Raw genomic sequence first — 22,440 nt, 5'->3', positions numbered from 1 at the left:
TACTGTAGAAGAAGTGGGTTATCTGGAACCTTTAAAGTCAAGGTTCAAGTCTACACCTTTGAGAGTACTTACAAATCGTCCTCAAGGGGTATAGGAGTCTAAGGCAGGTTTATGGGAAAGGAAAAAAATATATATATTGAGACACTCTGTCCCAAAGTTGTTCTGAACTTTAAAGATGATACTTTCACTTCAGTCTAGATGTAAAGGATTGATATGGGCAGACACCTGCTTTCTTTTGGGGTTCATACTTTTTATTCGTTTATCAAGATAAAAAATACAGAAATACAAACAAAAATGAAGATAATGAGATAACAGGGGAGGAAAAAGGGAAGAGGAAAAAGTGTAGGGTAAAGGAGAGAGAAAAAAGAAAAGCACTGACTCCTGACTTCTCTTGGTGTGGTAGAATAAGGAAATAACATACAACCTCAACTTTTTACTTTTACATAATAATATACACTAGCCATTTATTTCTATAACAACAAATCCATCTAATCAACAAAACCAAAATTTCATTTCTTCCACCTCAAGCACAAAGTCCAAAAGTGGTTTCCAATTAGCAATTCATTGCATTCTTTTCTTTAATCAAAGCAGTCAATTTAGCTGGTTTCTTGATTTCGGTCAAAACATTGGCAACTATGATCTGATCTCAAGTGGCTGATTTCCAAAGGAGCTTCACCCAGAATTATCAAACTAAGAAGTTAAAATGACTGAAGTTATAAATGAGTGAATGTGTAGGTGTTTCTCAGTAAATTGTGCTGTTGGTGGATTAGATGCCTTTTAAAAAGATCTCCCAATTTAAACTACTGGTATCACCTGTGCACCAAGGAACATGGGCAGCTTCCCGAAGTATTCATTAACTTTAAAACCATTGTACCCCTTCTGCATTAGTGTAGGAAGTGCCAGGCAGCTGCCAAAACTCCATCTTGTCTGGATCACATGTCTACTTTGCTTGCTTTGTCCTAAGCTCATCCAGAACTGTTAAGAATCAGCAGTTTAGGACTTCCATTACTGCATCTATATATACTATTAAAACTCTTGTGTCTGTAACTTTTAACTGGGTGAAACAGTGAATCAAAAGGCAACATTTTTTGGAACCAAGATATTGCCAATGGGCTAACTTTAAGAACACACCCAAAATCTAGGATCCATAACTCTTGTGGAATTGAAATTAGCGAAGCTGTGGTGGCTTCAGTGCTGCTGTGTTGCTATACAACCATCCAGAGATTCAGTACACCATTCGCACCATAGCCTTCTGGAGGCTGGATAAATTAATCCCACCATCCGCTGCTGAAGGACAGTCAGTTGTGGTCAAATTGGCAGGAAGTCGGAAGTTGCTCCCACTGCTTTTTTTTTTTGCCCTTGGTCATTCTATTTCTCTGTTTAGATAAGGAAGTAACTCTAAAACTATGACTTGGTAGGTCATTATTAGTCATTATTAAAGATGGAAATGAGAGGCACAGCTGGTTGTCATATTCCTACTATGGACATAAAAAAACCCAGGGGTCATTAGAGGCACTACAGGAAAAATAAAACAACAATGGCATTAAATGTAGATTTTATTTCCAATGTATTTCAGAAGTTTGATGTTTTATCAAGGGAAACATTTAAAATATGAAAAAACAACATTTGAAACACTTATTCTCCTTCTTGAAATACTGTATAGGATAAAGACTTATCACTGAAAACCTGAGAACTAACATATGTCTTTTTTTTACTTATATGGGTGACATTCTAAGCAAAAATATAAATTTATCTGGTTCCCGGTAGATTTTTAATAGCACGGGAAGGGTAATATAGTATAAATCTTCCAATTTTATTTCAGATGCTTACCATTAAATGACCTTAAAACAGAGCTCAACAATGCTATCTTGGTTTGATCCTCTAGAGCAGGCATGTCAAACTCGCAATGTCACGTAACGTGTCGCGACGTGTCGTGACTTTTTTTCCATTGCCGGCAATGGGGTGGGTGCGGTTTCGGCATGATGCATCCAGCTCGTGGGCCGGAAGTTTAACACCCCTGCTCTAGAGTTATACTATTGAAAAATCCAGAAAAATCAACCTACTTGAAATAAGTGATCACTAAGATGAATTTCATTATAAAGTGTATACCTCAAATCAGATAAAACCAGTTGTTTGGAAAAAAACAATAGATAATATACAGATTTATATTATATCTGAAAAGATCAGCAATGACAAGCATCCTGTTGTACACGTCAAAATAATGTTGAAAGTAAAATAGATTGGTCAAATAGACTAGAATTTTCTGCAAACAGTTGAATTTTTGTTGTGGTTTGACATTTAAAAGGTTGTTAGTTGATAGAAAGTTTTTAAACTATTTGTCTACAGGAACAGAAAATTAAAGTACTCAGAGAAAGACATGTTGGAGTTTTAAACATTATGTAAATTTGGTAAATTTCTGCATTATGTTTTAGTTTGGAATGAATTAACTTCAAGGCAGCATACTATCACCAGGCTGTACCTCAAATACTGAACTCAGATACGGAAATATCTTACTGGAAACCTGTTCAGATTCTTGGGAGGAATCTATGAAGAATCGCAGAGGTAAGGATATGGCTGAAGTCCTAAGTGGGAAGAGTCAGAGTTTAAAATAGATGGAGTTATAGCCATTCATTCACCTACTAACTAATGTTTACTCAGTCAAGAAAGAAAACAACACTGAAAAGTGACTTATGACCATTTTTCACACTTATGACCATTGCAGCATCCCCATGGACACACGATCTATATTCGGATGTTGGACAACTGACTCACGTTTATGACGCTTACAACATCCCGAGGTCATGTGATCACCCTTTGCAACCTTCTGACAATTAAAGTCAATGGGGAGACCAGATTCACTTAACAACCGTGTTACTAATTTAACAGCTGCAGTGAGTGGTTCAGTTAACAAATGTGAGCAGAAAAGTTATAAAAATTCACTTAAGAAATATCTCACTTAGCAACATAAATTTTGGGCTCAGTTGTGGTCGTAAGTCCAGGACTACCTGTATTAGTCTTCAAGATAATACCTGTATTAGTCTTCAAGATAAACTCTGTTTATTTGTTTAAAGGTTTCTAGGCTGCCTTTTAGGGAGAATAAAAGCCGAGTGATACAAAGGAGCCCATTCTGTAGCCCATTTGATGAGAAAATAAAATAGCCCAATGCTAAGTTCTTTTTTTTTTCTCTCCCAGACCCACCACTGAGAGATCCCTTTGGAGAAGACAAGGGCTCCTGGCGTTGCCAGCATGATCAGTGATCTGGATCTGCTTTGCTTCCATCCTGTTTCCAATTGGTTGAGCAGAAGTCAGGTAGAGTCTAGGTAGGAGAAAGTGCAGTAAGAAAAGGTTTCAACTCCTCCCTCCCCCAATCTCTTTTCCTCTTCACAGCTCCTCAGCGGTTTCCTAGCTGAGCAGAACCGAAGCGGAAGATTTCCTTCGGAACATTGCTTTAGGTTCCTCCAGAAGCCATTTTCTTTCGCTTCCTCCATCCCCTGAGCAGGCTGGATGGGAAGGGCTCAGGCCCACAGACTGAAGGTTGCCTGATTCTAGTGTCACGTTTGCAGAACACATCTTAATCTAATCAGAATGGAACAGCCAACTTCTTCCCTATTATCTTCCCTATTATCTCCGGGAGAGAAATCTTTTGGGAAGCAGCTCAGGGTAAAAAAAGCATTAGGAGTGCAAAGCTGCATATGCTCCATGCAAGGTTTGCAAGCAGGGATTTCCCTAGCCCTACCTTGGTTTGACTGAAGGCAAAAGGAGAAGGGGATGGCATAGGATGAGATGGCTAGATAGGGTCATCGATGCAATAAACATGAATTTGAGTAAGTTCCAAGAGACAGTAGAGGAAGGGGGGAGCGGGGAGGGGGAAAGAGGCTGGCATGCTATAGTCCAGTGATGGCGAACCTTTTAGAGACCGAGTGCCCAAACTGCAACCCAAAACCCACTTATGCATCATTGAGTACCTGGTGGGCATGGCCCATTGGGTGGGTGTGGCCCATTGGGTGGGCGTGACCCACTGGGTGGGCATGGCTGTGGTGGTAACAGCTGACTGGGTGGGACTAAAAAGTTTAATCAATCAATTCCAACTTTGCGAGATTTTTTTTTCCGCAAGAAGTTGAAATTGATTGATTGATTGAACCTTTTTTTTTGCACACGGCGGCGGAGGCTTAAAGCGAAAAGGTTTTATGAAATCCAGCTGAAGGCCTAGGACTGGGGCAATGGCACGCATGCCCACAGAGAGGGCTCTGTGTGCCATCTGTGGCACATGTGCCATAGGTTCGCCACCACGGCTATAGTCCATAGCAGGGGTGTCAAGCTGCTGGCCCACAGGCCGGATGTGTCATGAGAAAACCATGTCCACCCCATTGCCGGCAATGGGGAAAAAGTTCCAATACATCGTGCAACATTATGTGACGTTGCGAGTTTGACATGTCTGGTCTATAGTGTTACCAAGAGCCAGACATGACTAAGTGACTGAACAACAGCAATCTTGGTTTACAGCACTATGTGCTGTATGAAAGAATGGGTCTCCTGCACCAAGTAGCAAAAGCATACTTTTCCAACTTTGGGTTATCATGAGACAACTTCTCTCATCATTATACTTTAGAAATAATAAAAATGATCACAGTTTTTCAAGTTCAGCAGTGATACATCATTAAAGCAAAGAGAGGGGGAGAAAGTAAAGTGAAATGATTTTCTTGGGGTGAAGTTACAGTATAGACCAAATTCAAGAAGACAGTGCCCCCCTTGTTCATTGTTCTGATCCTATGCCAAATGGCTTGTTAAAATGCACATTTAGAGAGAGGAATTTTAATGGTTTTCTCAAACAATTTACATTAAGCGACTAAGTATTTTATGTATCTCTTGTGTAATAAGCAACTCTGTCTCTTCTGGAACAGAAAGAAACGCAAAGCTACATAGACATTCGGAACGTTGCACTTACATCTTACATAAAAGGATGAAATGCCATTTTCCCTCACAGTTGCCACTTGCATCCTCATTACTGAGCCTTTTTCAGACTGGTGACCCCTCCAAGATATGTTGGAAATATAACCCAATAGTCACTTACTGATTATGAGGCGTTTTGTAGCATTTTTTTTTCTGACTAACACATTTCATTCAAAGGCATGAATTGTTGTGAGAGGCAGTTCACACCATCAGATGCAATTGAGAAGCTAAGCAAAATGGGAGGAGGGGAAGATAGGTTGATTAGGCAGATGTAGGTTACTTGTAAAACAGTCTATCAGCATCTTATCAGTTAACATGTATGTAGTATGTTAAAAACCCATTGCGTTTGTTGAGAACTTCTAAGATTGACAGAAACTTTTTGATGAGTTCAACATTTCTTGCTGGACGGTGCTATGAGAGTCCCACTTTTCTAAAATAATCTCTTCGATGGACATTTATGGAGGCTGTGGGAGGCTGGAATGTTCTGATACTGTCTATTTCCTCTTTTGTAAAACTGTCCACTAATTCTTTTGCTGATTTGTCCTACTTATAATCCAGAGAGATGTTACTGGCAGATGATGGCACATAGGACATTGGAGAAGACCATGTGAATCTTATGTGGGTATTTCCTGGGATTTATGATGATGAGGCATAATTGTTCTAGTGTTTTCTTATTGCTTGTGAGAATCTGCTTTATGTTGGGTGGTTGTCTGTGTGTGCAAATATGGATATGCCACCCAGTACCTGAGAAAGTACAATGTCCAGTAAAGGCTGCAGCCTATTAATATGTGAACTGTAGAGACAAGCAATGGGGTTCTGTTGTTCTACTGTTCTGTTTCTATGGTCTGTTTTTTTTTAATAAGTCCTCCCTGAGAACTGATCTGGCTCTGTTCAGTTGCCTATTGATCTCATGGGTGGATAGTTAATCTCCTGAAGAAATTTTTAAGAAGAGATTACACACTGTTTGTCTGAAATGGTATAGGGCAGGGGTAGGCACCCTTGGCTCTTTTATGACTCATGGACTTCAACTCCCAGAATTCCTGAGTCAGCATAGCATAGCTGACTCAGGAATTCTGGGAGTTGAAGTCCATGAGTTATAAAAGAGCAGAGGGATATAGGGTTTTCTGCTTGAGCAGGGGATGGGACTAGAAGACCTCCAAGGTCCCTTCCAACTCTGTTATTCTGTTAATTTGTTACTCTAATCGGGCTATCCTAAACACAAATGTATTTTCTGGTTGTTGTTTTTTTGGTCAATAAAATGTATGGGAAGAAAGGACATCGAGATTCAGATTCCGGCTGAACCATTCCCAAGATCACTTGAGGTTGTGCAAATGAATTTTAAAAAGAAGCTTATGTTATGGGCACTTATTTTTTTTCATCCTAAATTTAGACTGTAGAATATAGTGTTTCTTTTCTAAAAGATAAACAAATAGATTGCTTCGGCTATAGACATAGCAGTTTTTTACCCCCGAGAACAGGGGTAGGCAACCTTGGCTCTTTTATGACTTATGGACTTCAACTCCCAGAATTCCTGACCCAGCATGGCTCAGCTTGGAAACTCTCCCTGTCCCCTCAGCATGGCTGGCTCAGGAATTCTGGGAGTTGAAGTCCACGAGTCATAAAAGAGCCAAGGTTGCCTACCCTGCCCTAGAAAATGTAAAGCTTAAGGCAGTTTGAAAGAAGGATTTTTTGCTTCTATATTTACCCCACTTTAAGTTTTGATAAACACATATCACTTTTTAATTGTTTCAAAACTACAAAACTAATTTAATCAGAAACACCACTTGATCTTGTATGAGTACGGGATTACAGCTCCAACAATTCCCACCTATCAAGGGTAATCATGCAACAATGGCTAAAGGAATCTGGTTTTGATATATTCAAGTGCAAACAAAATTTGTTAACTTTTATTTTTAAAACATAAACCTCAATGCAGCTGTAAATTTATCCTATGGTAAGATGGGTGGCCAAAAATTAAATAAATTTAATTTCTCAGGTATAAACTTTTGCTGTGTTATAGGCAGCGGAGGGATTCAGCCGGTTCCCACCACTTCGGCAGAACCGGTAGCTAATTTTTTGTTGCTCCGGCCCAGAATAGACTTCCGGAAGCGGCCTCCACACAGAGAACTGGTTGTTCACATATTTGAATCCCACCACTGGTTATAGGCCAAGTTCTCTATGTTAGTAATGTGATAGGAGGTAAACTGTTTTAATTTATGGTAGTAAGAAATCCAAAAGAGTCTGATTTCACGTTTTCTGATGAACAAATATTATTTATGTTAGAAATAGGAAAAGAGGACTACTGTAGTTTTCACACTTTCAAAATCCGTGCCATTGTACAAACTTATCTAGCGTTTCTTTAGAACTTTAACAGGAAGGAAAGGGGCAGGTTAGTCGCACAGGAAAAAGAAAGTTGCCTGTTTTACCAAAATCTAAAAATAGTTTTTTTTCAGTTTCATGGGCAATCTGTCAAAATGACACAATTGCATGCAATCCAAAAACCAAATGAATGCTTTATTGCTTTTGCATGTAATTATTATGTAATTTTGTATGTAATTATTAGGAAAATACAGAAGGATTTTGGAAGCCAGTCCAAACTCGAAGAAAGGGTAGGAGAAAAGAATAGTGAATGAATTGCTGCCTCTTGAGTCTACAGCTTCAGGCCAATGTGAGTCATTTTGCTTTGAATAAAGGATTCCTGGGATCTGTGGTTCTGTGGTAGAGAGACATATTCTGCCGCAATATGCATGTGAATGAAACTGCATAGACAAATCATTCAAAACTTTGGATTGAACTGTCATAATTATGCTGATGGTATCCAGCTCTATTGTTCCTTACCATTTAATTCCAAAGAACCAGTGGATAACTTTGAATATCACCCCAGCTAATAAGATAGGGAACAAAGAAAAAGCTGAAATTAAGGTTAAATGTTGTGTTGTTGTCAAAAGGAAATTGGACTAGGTTTTGCAGTACGGTTATTGTAGTGAATGATGCATTCGCATAATTATAGCACAATTATACCTAGAGCACTATTCGTATGCCATTTGGGTTGGCAATAGTTATTTATATTTTGGTTGCATCCCATCTTTACTATTACTATTACTCTTGTGTTGCTTAGTGTTTGGAAGTTGCAGTGGGTGTAAAACGTGGCAACTTAGCCTGGCAACTATGCATATTGTCCAATTTAAGGTGGTCTTGGCAATAAAGCACCTACACATCACAAACCTTATATAATTGCAAAATTGGACTGACAATTCTGAAATGAAATCAAGTTAATAATAATAATAATAATAATAATAATAATAATAATAATAATAATAATAATGAAAAAATGTGACTGAAAACTTACAAGAACTCATACAAAAATAAGGCTTTGTGCATGATGTTCTGAGTTTGTTGGTGTTCTCACATAAGAGTCCATTGGGACTGGACAGCTAATAAATTCAAATAAAACAAATAACTAAATAAGATCTTGCAAGTTTTCAGGAAATGTTTGGCTACATTTCACAAATTTTAGGGCAGTGTTTGTGGGGGAGATGGACAGACCATTGCACAAATTTGTGTAACCAAGCCTTGGTCCCCTATTAAGATCACCCATCTCTGCTTTGAAAGGAAACAAAGTCATTCTTGTTTTCTCAAACCTTTACCACCATCTCCCTTAAAATGAATACATCTGTGCCACATTGTTTTTTTGAAGGAATACAGTTCCATGACATAGAAATAGACTCTTCTAAACTAAAATGACTTCCTTTCCTCTTTCCCTCTATATACTTCTTGTGTTTCCATAATTCCTATGCTTATCATAGTGGTGTTGGTCTGTGTGTGTCCTGGGGGGTGGGGTTCCTGGGAGGGAGGAGTGAAGAATTCTTGTGGGTTCATGGCAAAAAATATATAATCCCAGCAGCTTCATGGAAGGCATGAAGTTGCAGCCTTACTACTTGCTCATAAACCTCTCCCCAAAAAGGGCAGATTGGAGACTAGCCACAAATTTTCCAGAACTGTTGGTTTCAGATATATTAGAACCACCTTCATCACTGCATGTAGCCAATCATATATAATAAATATCTCAGGAGGACAGCCAGTAGAAACATGCATGAAAAAGTCAGGTGACTGATTGACAGTCCCAATGATTCTGTCCGTTTCTTCAGAAATTACAGGACCAAACACTGCACAGTTAACACGAGAAGATCCAAATCCATCTCCAAGCTGGCCAGAGCAACTTCACACAACAGGTTCCTAGAGTATACTTCAGAAGGCCCCTGAAGAAGCTCTTGTGACTTCTCCTTTCCCAGCAACAAATAATGCTATGCTGACAGAGTTGGAGGATATTTTCTAAATTGGCAAAAATATCCAAGCTGCTGATCCCCAAACATCAGTGCTTTTTTTTATCTCACTTTTATTTTCATTCAGAAAATGCATTTTATATAAAGCATAACAGCAATGGATAATTCATTACACCAGTGGAGTTTACCTCACAGATGGATAGAAACCACTAGATTCAATCGAATAAACTGCATTCTTATTTCTCATTGTTTTACTATAAATCACCTTCAGTTAAAGAAACAATATTGAAGGTGATTTATAGCAAAACAATGAGAAACAAGAAATTTTCTGAATGGGAATAAAAGTGAGATTAAAAACCACTGATGCTTGGGATCAGCAGCTTGGATATTTTTGCCAGATCAGAAAATAACCTCCAACAGTGTAATTTTATGGTAATTTTGTCATGCTGTATAAAAAAAATTCATACAGTATTACACGGATGGAAGGAAGGATACTCATTCTCCATCAGTTACGGATTTTTTTTTCCTTCCTTGTGTTTTCCCACTAGATAAGGGTCTGTTTTTTTCAGATCAACCAAGTGTTGGTCCATTTATTGTGACAGGAATTGACTTAACCAGCTTGTCACTTGAGGCTGACATTATGGGCTGAGAAATTATGACTTGCCCAAAGTCACCCTATCACTTTCAAGTATGTAATGGTCAGTCTAATCCAATATTTTTCAATCACGGCAACTTTAAGATACTTGGACTTAAACCTGAAGTCTAGACATCTTAAAGTTGCCAAGATTGAAAAATACTCATTGGTACAGGAGTGCACTTACTGCATTTGAACAAAACCTTTGTCCATCAGCAGTGTTATTTTGAGGGCCATTTAGAAATCTGGAGTGTGTTCAGTAGTTAAAAGCCTTAATTTCCCCACTGTTTCTGTTGGTTAAATGATCTAACTTAAATGTCAATAGCTTACTTATTTCATCTAATAGTTCTATCTATAGTGTGAAACAATGGACTAATTTTAGTGGGTTTTGTGTATAGGTAATCCATGAATTTATGGACTGTTTTCCATTTTTATCTCCTTTTTAACATATAATTAAAATATCATTTTAAAAGGAAATGAGTAATGATAGCTCCTGTGATCCATTTTTACCCTTTTTAAAAAAAAATAAAAATAAACCTACAAATATTGCCAAGCATTTTGATAGTGGTTCCTTAGATTTCAAAAGGTTGGAAGAAAGTTATTCTTCTGGCATCTCTGCCATCTGCCAGTCTGGTATCCTTGTATAACTACTCTTGCCGTGCATTATATATTTTTTTAAATCTCCATGTAGATTCTTTCAAAGCATCCTCAAACTGAGCAGAAGCCAGAACAGCCACTGCACCCATCTCTTAGTTCTGGGCATCAGGCGAAAGACAGACCCCCTGCTTTACATACCTACCAAGGACACTAGTTGCTAAGAAAGCCAAGAAGAATGGCTCTTTTGACTGAATGTGTAGATTTTGCTTTTGAAGGCAGTAGTGATGGCTGGAGCAGGGCACCACAGGCCATGTGACAAGGGCTGATTCACAAATGAGCTTTGTCATATGCCACTGCCCGGACACCTGCAGCTGCTCCAGTGTTGCTGCTCACAATAAGGGCACTTTGTTTGAGTCTAGTCTCCCAAAGAGGGAACAAGTGAACATAAAAAGGCAAAGTTTTTTGCTGATTAAGTCATCGAATCCCCTCCAAATAAAGCTGTGGGTCGAACTCTTCCCTTCAGTCAAGTGTTCATCTGGAAGGATCTAAGTGACTGAATCATAGAGACGAGGCCTTACAAAGGCTTCTCTAGTTTCTTAACCTCAATTTATTCTATTTTGCTTCACTTTTCTGGCCAGAGCTGACACAAAACTCTTTAACAGAATGGCTCGGAGTTTGTGTGGAAGAAAAAAAAATGCCATTCTATGGGGACAGAGAAGAATTGGGCTGTTTTGACAAGATTGAGGCTTGTGGCCTAATAGTTCAGGCCTGACTGAGGTACTGCACATAATAGATGATTTTACCCCCCTTTTTTTCCTCTGGTTTTATCTTGATATTTCATGTTCTCCTGTCTTTGCTTCTAAAGTGGTTATGCTAGGATTATTGAAGAGTGATAATTTTTCAGATGTTTTGTTGGTAAGTAAAGAAAACAACAGTTACAGTATCTAATTCTAATACCACTGGCTGGTTCATTTATTTCTGACCCTCGCTATTCCCCAGGAGAAAGAGACTAAAGTGAGTTTTTAAATGTAAATAGAACATTGCTTTATTTATTTATTTAATAAATATAAGTCAACATGCGCTGTGTGAAAGGAACTGAAATGTGTTCTACACTGCAATAGTGAAGAATAGATTTGTGTATGCCACTTAGCTGCTACTGTTTATTCAACAAAAATCACTTAATCCAGGTTATATTACAAACCCACTGTCGACAGTAATCAGGTTTTGAAAAACTGCAAACAATATATGCAGTCCTCGATTTACAGCCATTTCATGATAGTCTGATGTTGCAATGGCTTTGGAAAAAGTACTTTGCAATCTGTATTCACACTTACAACTGTTTCAAACCATTGAATCGCCCCTGTGGTCACGGGATTACAATTAGTGTGCCTGGCAAGCGGCTTGCATTTATGACCAGTTGCAGCCTTCTGCAGTCACATGATCACAATCTGCAACTATTTTTGCCAGTTTCCACCAAAAACATTCATTGGGGAAGCTGGACCTGCTTAACAACCATGTAATTCACATAGCGACCATGTTGGCTTATTTTATAGCTATTGAAAAAATGGTCATAAAATTGGGCACGGTCACATGGTCACCAGACATACGACTGCACCTTGATTTACCACCTGAAATTTTGATCCCTTTTGTAGTCATAAGTTTACAAGGAGTGGCAGCACTTGTGAGAGGAGTCAAAAGAGGAATCAGTCTAGAGTCTCTAAAAGGTAAAGGTAAAGGTTCCCCCGCACATGCGTGCTAGTTGTTTCCGACTCTAGGGGCCAGTGCTCATCTCTGTTTCAAAGCCGAAGAGCCAGCGCTTGTCCAAGGACGTCTCCGTGGTCATGTGGCCGGCATGACTAGACGCCAAAGGCGCACGGAACGCAGTTACCTTCCCACCGTAGTGGTCCCTATTTTTCTACTTGCATTTTTACGTGGTTTCGGACTGCTAGGTTGGCAGAAGCTGGGACGAGTAACAGGCGCTCACTCTGTTACGCGGCACTCGGGATTCGACCCACCAAACTCGACAAGCTCAGCTTCTTAACCCACTGAGCCACCACGTCTCTACATAGCTACAAATGGATTAAGTCCAACCCTCTTATTTATTTTATTTTATTTTATTTTATTTTATTTTATTTTATTTTATTTTATTTTATTTTATTTTATTTTATTATTTTATTTTATTTTATTTTATTATTTTATTTTATTTTATTTTATTTTATTTTATTTATTTTATTTTATTTATTTTATTTTATTTTATTTTATTTTATTTTATTTTATTTTATTTTATTTTATTTTATTACATTTATATACCGCCCTTTCCCGAAGGACTCAGGGCGGTTTACAGGGTGATTAAAAACAAAAATACAAAAGTTAAAAACAAATTTTAAAAAAAATTATATTCGTCCCTGTATAAGTAAAACCCCAGTTAAAATTAAAATTAAAACTAAAATTAAAATTCTCAGCCTGGGCCAGAGAGCTTGAAGAGCCAGGTCTTCAGGTCCCGGCGGAATGAGCGGAGGTCGGGGGCAGTCCTAAGCTCAACTGGCAGCTGGTTCCAAAGGGCAGGCGCACCCACTGAGAAGGCCCTATCCCTGGGTGTCGTCCGCCGGCAATCTCTTACCGGTGGCACCCTGAGAAGACCCTCCCTGTGGGAGCGCACTGGACGAAGGGAGCTTGATGCCGGCAGCAGGTGTTCCCTCAGATATCCCAGACCTAAGCCATTTAGGGCTTTATAGGTCATCACCAGCACCTTGAATCTCACCCAGAGGGCAACCGGGAGCCAATGCAGCTCGCGGAGTAGAGGTGTTACATGGGAGTATCGGGAAACTCCCATCACAACTCGCGCGGCCGCATTCTGCACCAGCTGAAGCCTCTCAGTGGTCCTCAAGGGCAGCCCCATGTAGAGAGCGTTGCAGTAGTCTAAACGGGAGGTCACGAGCGCATGAGTGAATTCCGTTGGTCCTTATTTAATGCCAAGATAATGCTAACCCATTAGTTGAATAGATTCCTGGGTATAGACATGTTTAGCAATAAATCAGTTTAATTGGAACTTCACATCTGGTCCTGATATTTCATGCCTGACATTAAGTCAAAGATCACCTGTAGTTCGGTTCATTGCTTACCCTTGTGCAATGCTTTGGAACCCAGTTATTTTCACCAGGAAGAAAATAGTTACTAATCTTTACTGAGAATTTGAAAACTTTAAAAGGCTTATCCACATGCAACAACTCTCCAGTACGGAATATGGTTCTTCAAAAGCAAAATACCGGTATCTCCGTCTTTTCTGCTTAATGCTTTTCTGCAATTCTTTTGAGGTAGCAACAGTGTTTATGGTTGTTGATCCTATCTGAGTGCTGACAGTGAAAATTTGTAGAAGAGAAGCGCTGACAAGGTAGTAAATTTCCCTGACCTGGATTGTGTCAGATAATAATATATTATTCCCACAGTCAAACAGAATGGATCATTTATAACACATGGAATTATTTAAATTATAAAATAATGGAGGATTGGCAAGAATGTCAGAAAAATCTTGCTGAGTTCCACCAAGAGTCCTTTTAATCTCTTTGCCCAAGTCAATGTGCTTCAGATGGGAACGGCTACAGTGTGTCATTTGCATACAGGTAGTCCTTGACTTACAACCATAACTGAGCCCAAAATTTCTGTTGCTAAGCGAGACAGTTGTTAAGTGAATTTTGCCCTGCTTTACAACCTTTCTTCCCATAGTCATTAAATGAATAACTGCAGTTGTTAAGTTATTAATACGGTTGTAAAAATATCTGGCTTCTAGACAGAAGGTTGCAAGAGGTGATCTCATAACACCAGGACACTCCAACTGTCATAAATATGAGGGTGTTGCCAAGCATTTGAATTTTGATCACGTGAGCACGGGGATACTAAAATGGTTATAAGTGTGAAAATGGTCATAAATCGCTTTTTTTTCAGCGCCGCTGTAACTTCAAATGGTTACTAAAGGAACTGTTGTAAGTGGAGGGCTACCTGTATTGAAATTCAACTAACCTGAAAGGCGCCAGAGATTTTTCGAAGGCCTTATTTTTGATTGCCAAAGAGATAAAATCTAATAACAGCAGTCAGCAAAGGACAGAAATGCTTTATTCAGTACTGAAGGCTAGAAACTGTAGGAAATCTTTCAATTCATTTGCCTAATCTTTTTTCATGAAAAAGCTATTCAGATTGGCAGCCCTGACTGCATTTCATAATAGTTGAACCTACAAATATCCATAAACTAAATGCAGTTAAAGGAGTGGCCTTCGGTTCACTTCATTCTTCACCTTTCACAGGAAGGTCTGTCATATAGCTGGAGATCTCTCTCCTTTGCACTCAAGCATCCCCAAACATGCATTCTAATGTAGGCAACAACTGACAACCTGGAAGTCTCTAGAGCAGTGTTTCCCAACCTTAGGAACTTGAAGATGCGTGGACTTCAACTCCCAGAATTCCCCAGCCAGCTGGCTGGGGAATTCTGGGAGTTGAAGTCCACGCATCTTCAAGTTCCTAAGGTTGGGAAACGCTGCTCTAGAGGTATTTAAAAAAAAAGTAGCAAGAAACACACTATGCAACAACCACACCTCTGCAAACATCATCATCATCATCATAATAATGATGATGAAAAATCCTAAAATTGCCTAACATAGGATGGGTTCCAAGCCATAACCAAGTATATAACATAACCAAGTATAGGACGTATCCATGTCAGTGTAACCTAGCTGAATCAGTTTGAGTAAACGGTTAGAATGATCTTCAAACTGGTGACAAAACGCTTAGAAGGCTCAGCCACAATGACCAGGAAGGCATTCCACAAACAGGAAGTTCTGACTTAGGATATCCTCTTTCAAGTCAGTCTATGGTGAATTCCTGGTCAGTGTGGCACCCTCTTCCTCAGGGGGTGGCTCCTCTCTCACTTGGTCTAGCACCTGCTGTGAGACGTTTAGACACCAGCTGAGGCGACAGCTTTTCCCTCAAGATAACTAGCTGACTGTTGTCGTGGTTGTTATGCTACTGTATGAAGTGGAATTTTAGTAATGTTTCTTCCCAGCTTTTTCAACTGTCCTTTATGGAGACAGTGTTGCTTTCTGCTGTTTTTATCTTACTAGTTTTGACTTGTTCTGCATTTTATCATCTTGCCTTTTGATAGTGTTTTTAAAGGTATGTTTTCCAGTATCATTTTGTATTACTTTATAAAACCCACAAATAATCTGTAATACATGCATACAGTGTAAAATATACTATGCTTTCAAGTCAGTGTTGGCTCCTGGTGATTGCAGTTGTCTTGGAAATATTTTAGAAATGGCTTGTTCTTGCATCCTTCCCAGGGCTGAGTGAGAGGGACTGGCCCAAGGTCACCTGATTGGCTTTATGCCTGACATGAGACTAGAACTCACAGTCTCCCAGTTTCTAGCCTGGTGCCTTCACCACTACACTAAGGCCTGCCTGCCTGCCTGCCTGCCTGCCTTCCTTCCTTCTTTGAATTTTAGACCTAGTGCATGTGCTCTGAGAGCCAAAACCTCACACCCAATTTCCAATTAATGTACAAACAATTATATTCTCAACAAAAAGTAACAATTTTGTATTGCTTAAGCCTTTAGCACTCCTGCTTTGGTACCTAAGTAAACAAAGAAGGAGCCAATGTAAACATTGCACAGTTGTCTCTGTGTAAACATTATACTTGTCTTAATAAATACTTTAATTAATGAAATATATTAGCTGCACATTCATTCCTATATATTATTGCATCTGCAGGCCCCAAAAAGCAAAATTACAAATGGGTGTATGTGAGAGTCAATTAAAGCAGAACGGACCACAGAAATATCCTCTGTATGATAGTCTTCCCATAATAATGAATCCCACATTTCACTTATCCATTATTCTACAGAAATTGCTTCTCCAATATGTTCCCTTTTGGGGGTTTCTGACTAAAATCAGCCATAGAAGGCTGAAGAAGTAAGACTGGAAGGGGGAGGGTTAACTATTGTTAGATTCTCCCCTCTGGAACTGAAGCAGATCTTCAAACAACAAAATAGAAACAATTCTCTGCAAGGGTCTCTAAAAAAAGTCAAGAGGGCTGGGGTGACCACATGTTTAAAGCCTTTTTATTTGCATTGCTGGTGCAGCGGCAGCCACCACCTTGAATATTTTGTATCTCTCCACCCTTGCAACCAATTTCCAGGCCATAATGTAATTTGTTTAATTTTGGATTCATATTATTGAACCCACTATTTGCAATTTACAAACTATAATTTATTGCCTACTGCCTTGTGTGAACCTATCCAAGTTTGAGAGGTTTGCAACAAAGTACAGCCAGTTCACACACTTTTTTGTGTCCCCACAGAAACTATCCTTTCCTCATTTTCTATTTCCGATTCTTGAGCTTGTCATCTTCAAGAGATTAAAGATGAGGTGGGAACAGCCTCTGAATAAGTTTGGATCAACATATCAAGTGATGGGATCCTCTTGTGGGAAAACAGGGCCTGATAATTCCCCACGCTGGGATCAGCCTGTTGACTTGTTAGTAGGAAAGACATTTAATCCAGTTTAAGTACTCCTTCTGCAGATAACATCAACAACTTCTGCACAGCAGGCATCTAATGAGCTACTTCAGCAAAAAGACCACATTTGTAAATAGCAAAAGGAAGGCATCAAAGCACAAAAAAGGGGAAAAGAAAAAAAAAAGGCCAGGACCATTTTACAGGGCCGCCTCAACTTCTGTCCACCCTACCAACTGCCCTTTGAGAAGGATCCCCAAATAATTATTTCTATCCAATAAAGCAACATTTGTTAATCTTGGCAACTTTAAGTTGGATGGACTTCAATTCCCAGAATTCCCCAACCAGCTTAAAGTTGCCAAATTGAGGAAACCCCACTAAAAAGTATTTTTGCTGTTTTTATTTAAGATTGTTAATGTCAGTCATAAATAATGACAGGCAGGATATAAATAATATTAAACAATACATAGGGGGGGGAAGCAAGGGGCAGTTCTGTTGTGAAAACATTTTGCAAAAAATAGTGGCACGTTTTAGGTATAACCGGCAAAAGAAAATTATTTTATTAAGTGATTCTCCCCAATAAGATAAATGATTGAGCAGACTCTTACCCAGAACCATAGCAGCCTCAGTAAGCAAGACGTTAAAAACCAAAACCATTTAGACCTGAGGTGATGACAGTGGGGCTGGATTGCCTGAAATGTCAGGTATGAATAGTAGCTGCATTTATCAGTGATTTGGAAGCAAGATGACAGCCAGGGCAGGGGTGTCAAAAAGTCAAGATGGTGGCAATCATATCCCCACCTCTTTTTAAGCTGCATGTAAAAAAAAAAAGAGGCTGGATCTTTGATAGTACAGTTGTGGCTGCCATCCTAACCTTTTTTGACATCACCTTCTCACCATGGGTACCTCTGTCGGGAACAGGAGGTTTAATTAATCTTGGAACTTCATTCAGAATCAAAATCAGAATACAGGTGGAAGGGAGCTTTGAGGTCTTCTGGTCCAGCCCCCTGCTCAAGCAGGAGACCCTATACCAGGGGTAGGCAACCTTGGCTCTTTTATGACTCATGGACTTCAACTCCCAGAATTCCTGAGTCAGCACTGACTCAGGAATTCTGGGAGTTGAACTCCATGAGTCATAAAAGAGCCAAGGTTGACTACCCCTGCCCTATACCATTTCAGACAAGTGACTGTCCAGCCTCTTCTTTAAAACCTCCAGTGATGAAGCACCCACAACGTCTGACAGCAAGCTGTTCCAGTGTTAACTGCCGTCACTGTGAGGAAGTTTCTCCTTAATTCCAGGTTGCTTCTCTCCTTGATTAGTTTCCATCCGTTGTCTCTTGTCCTGCCTACAGGCGCTTTGGTAAGTAAGTTGACCCCCTCCTCTTGGTGGCAGCCCCTCAAATACTGGAATAGGGCTATCATGTGCCCCCTAGTACTTCTTTTCTCTAGACTGGCCAAACCCAAATCATGCAACCTTTCTTCATAAGTTTTTGTCTCCAGGCCTTTAATCATCTTAATTGCTCTTCTCTGCACTTTTTCCAAAGCCTCAACATCTTTTTTGTAATGTGGTGACCAAAACTGGCTTTATAAAGCGGTACTAATACTTTGCATGATTTTGATTCTATGCTTCTGTTTATACAACCAAGGATTGTGTTAGCTTCTTTGGCTGCTGCCACACACTGCTGGCTTATATTTAAGTGATAATCCACTAGGACTCCAAGGTCCCTCTTACAATTACTGTTTTTGAGCCAGGTTTTGCCTAATCTGTACTCGTACCCTTTTGGGGTTTTGAAGACTTATGGTAGAAGCTCTAATAATGTCTGCACCGATGAATAATGCAAACCCATTCCTAGAGTTAGAGAAAGAGATGTATTTGCCATAGATCTCAGGCTAAATTTTAGCAGCCTCCAAGTCTTGAGATGAACTTTCCCAGATGAATTGCTATTAGTTACTTACATTACTCTTATTTTCTACAAGTCTTTGTTGCCTTTCCACTTTATTTATTGTAAAAATGAGGCACAATATTGACATTTTCCATTTTTCAAAGAGATACTCATCAGCCAGAAGTAACTATAGTGTTTAAGATGTCTGAATGAACAAGAAGACAGAAAGAGCAACAATTAAGAGGGGAAATATCAAGAAAATGCCTGCTAAAGCATGGTAACATCAGTCAACCCTCTCGTCACAGGGACAAGATGGTGCACATGTTCATTAAAAGATGAAAACAAAAATGTATACATTTGATACTGGAAAGTGGTGTGAGGGCAAATGAGAACTGCTGTCCAGTAGCAAAAATTCTGTTTCTGATTTTCTGTACTGGCTGCTTTCTCTCACCTCAGCATTAAATCAGACTTTTTTCAAGGTTGTAGCTGTCTTATCTTCGGTACAGATTTACTGGTGTCTCAGGAGCCCCTTTTTTATTCCAACGAAAGTGTTTTGATAGGAAACAATCTCGAAAAGGCAAATTGCAGGTAATGGAAATTTATTCTTTGTAAATTGGTCCCATCTGAAATTGCTTGTTCAAAGGAGGGAGGGAGGGAAGGAAGAAGAAAGAAAGAAACTTTCCAAATTTAGTTATCCGTATTTGCATGTAAGGTAGCGATTAGCCTGCATGATTGCCCTTCAACTTAACATACTGAGCAGACCTTGAAGTTTCCAAATGTCTTGATGTACATTTCTTTTTCCCCTCTCTAAAGTTTTCTGGGATTACATTATGGTGGTCTGTGACTACAGTACTGAATTGATCTGAGGGTATATGTGTGATGAGGGTATTTATGTATAGATAACACCCAGATAACAAAGACACCTACAGATCTTAGTAGTTGATACCGCACTTTCCAGCAGACGTTTACAGAGTTCACATATTCCATGATCCGTGCAAAATTTGTCTTTTGAGGTTGGCCTGGACTTTACGCAACAAAACAGTGAAAGATCATAGCACTGTATGACTGTGGTTGGTTTTGTTCTCGCTGTTATTTAAAATGCAGTGCATAAAAAAAACCTGTTCAAAAACAGAGGAAACCATGCACGTTTTGAAAAATAGATCAGCGAGAAAGTAGCAATTCCTAGAGCAGCAAAGCTGAACCCGTAGGGCAGGGATAGGCAACCTCGGCTCTTTTATGACTCGTGGACTTCAACTCCCAGAATTCCTGAGTCAGCGTAGCTGACTCAGGAATTTTGGGAGTTGAAGTCCACGAGTCATAAAAGAGCCGAGGTTGCCTACCCCTGCCGTAGGGCAAAAGGTGGAAGATCTCAACCTTCCCCTCCAGAAGGAAAGTCCTTTGGTAGGAATATGGGTCCAGCCAACTTCCTACCTTGGTGCTATGACCAGTATTATTCTTTCTTCTCCCATCACTAATATTCAGGAGAATCCTTGCCCTGGCCTCTTCTTCCTTAACAGTTGCCCTGAGACTGGCAGAAGATCTCACCATCTGATCACTCTTACTTTCTAGTAACTGGGAGTAGTAACAGCAACAACAATAACAGCAGGTAAACTCCACAGCATCACCTCTTGACCCGTGTAAACCTCAGAGGCGTATGTCGCCAGAGTAAACAGGTCCTCCCTATTCCCTTTGTTGCAGAGTTCGAACCAAAGCACACTGTGTAATTTAAAATGCAACTTTATGAAAAACAAGAAAAGGGAAAATGTAAACTTTCTTTTGAACTTTAAGGTAGTCACTCGCAGAACTAAATAGGGCGGGCAGAATAAGGCAAAACCATAGACCTCACAAAGTACTAAAATACCAAGAACTGAGTCTGCTTTACACGATACAGTAGTTTTCAGATGCTAAGGTTACTCAGCAGGCACAGTTGTCAGAAACAAGATATCCAAGTCAATAAAGCAGACCAGCACACAAAACAAAGAAGAGAGCCTTGCCTAATGCATCCTTGGCACTGAAGGATATCTTCCCCTGTTTGCTGTTCCTGGATAATCCCCGATTCAAGTAGATTGCAACTTTAACTCAGAGGCCACGGAACAATTTAGCTCAGCTCATGTGTCGCCCAGAGGCTTCTGGAGATCTGATCCAGATTTTCCTCCTCCTCCATTCCCCGGAGCAGTGTTTTTCAACCTTGGCCACTTTTAAGACGTGTGGACTTCAACTCCCAGAATTCCTCAGGCATATATCTTAAAGTGGCCAAGGTTGAAAAGCATTGCTTTCTCTCGAGAGAAGGCAGCTTCACATCACTGGAGTTCTACCGTTTTTTCAAAGCCATATGTCTTTTCATTCTCCATCTCTCCCCGCATTCATCCAGCCTACTTCAACCATTTTCTGCTTTTCTTTTTCCAGTTAGGTCTTTCAGTGATCTCAGCCTCCCCGGCCTCAAGATCAAGACTTTTGAACCAGAAATAGGAGACAGAGGAAATCTCTTCCAGAGCTTGCCCAAGCAAGCCTCTTGCCTTTTCCCTCCCCTTTGTGAGGAAAGGATTTCAAAATGACTAAACGTTTATTCCCTGCAGCCAAAAGTGATGGGCTCTGTGTCTATGGGCTAAGGGGTGTTTTTTGACTTGGGAAGCAAAGACGTTGCTTTCCTGTCTGAATAAGATTCAAATGATCAGACATGACTTGAGTGAGTGTGGAGGACTGGATTTCCTTGCCTTACCTACCTCAACCAAATGATTGACTGAATGGCTTACCTATTCACTACACTAACTTTATTGTTGCTTTACATCTTTTCCCAGCCTGTCAGCTGAAGACATTTTGACACTCCAGGCAAATAACAAGTTGACGCCCTCCCCTCCTTTCGGTGTAAAGAAGGCAGCTAGTCTGATTTTGAGCTGTGGGAATTGCACTGACAGCTACAGTTGCTTAGGGCAGAAATGTCACTTATGTCAACAGCCAACAAGTGCTAAATATCTGTTAAACTGTGAGAGAAGTGGGAAAAAGAAATGCTGTACGCTCTATATAGAAATGTTGTACCATGGGTCTCCTCCACTCCACGTTGACAGAAGGCACTCAACTCTATAAAGTGGCTTCATCATAGTATACAATAAACACTTGTCTGTCCATAGCATGCTAAGTATTGGGGCAGCTTCCACTGAGTGTATTTCTGTAAAATAAATCCTAGAAATTGAAATGGAACTGTGAATGCCATTGGCTGAGGGATAGAAGAAGCAGGTGACTCCAAAACAGGAGGAGGAAGAGAGGCCCCAAAATCAGAAGACTCAATATGAGAAAATGTATGTTGGATGGAACCGGAGGAGGATGGAGGAGAGAGGATCTGTGTTGATCTCAGCAGAAGCCGTATGATGCTCACCTGTAGATTTTAAATAGCCAACCATATTTGGGCTATGGGTCTCATTTATGGATACTTGTCAAGCTGAGGGTTAAGAATTAGCCAGCCAGCATCTTTGGTACACATTTGTTCTAAGTTGCACACACACAGCCACACTGTAAATGTGATACTCCTTAGAAGCCCATTTGCAGTAGACCTTACCAGTAAAATTTAGCCATGCGTGTATAAGAGAAAAAGGATG

General features: G+C 39.8%; 1 long non-coding RNA gene across 1 annotated transcript; it reads left to right on the top strand.

Annotated features, from left to right (window-relative positions):
• Window positions 1-2,536: 2,536 nt before the first annotated feature.
• Window positions 2,537-21,770, top strand: LOC310636853. The gene is made up of 3 exons (XR_014491815.1): window positions 2,537-2,562; window positions 3,193-3,309; window positions 21,646-21,770. It is a non-coding gene; the product is annotated as an uncharacterized lncRNA (long non-coding RNA).
• The last annotated feature ends 670 nt before the right edge of the window (window positions 21,771-22,440 follow it).

Source organism: Vipera ursinii (genome assembly GCF_947247035.1).
Source record: "Vipera ursinii genome assembly, chromosome: 2".
In the NCBI taxonomy this organism is placed as follows: domain Eukaryota; kingdom Metazoa; phylum Chordata; class Lepidosauria; order Squamata; family Viperidae; genus Vipera; species Vipera ursinii.
This window is presented reverse-complemented; position numbering and strand designations above follow the sequence as displayed.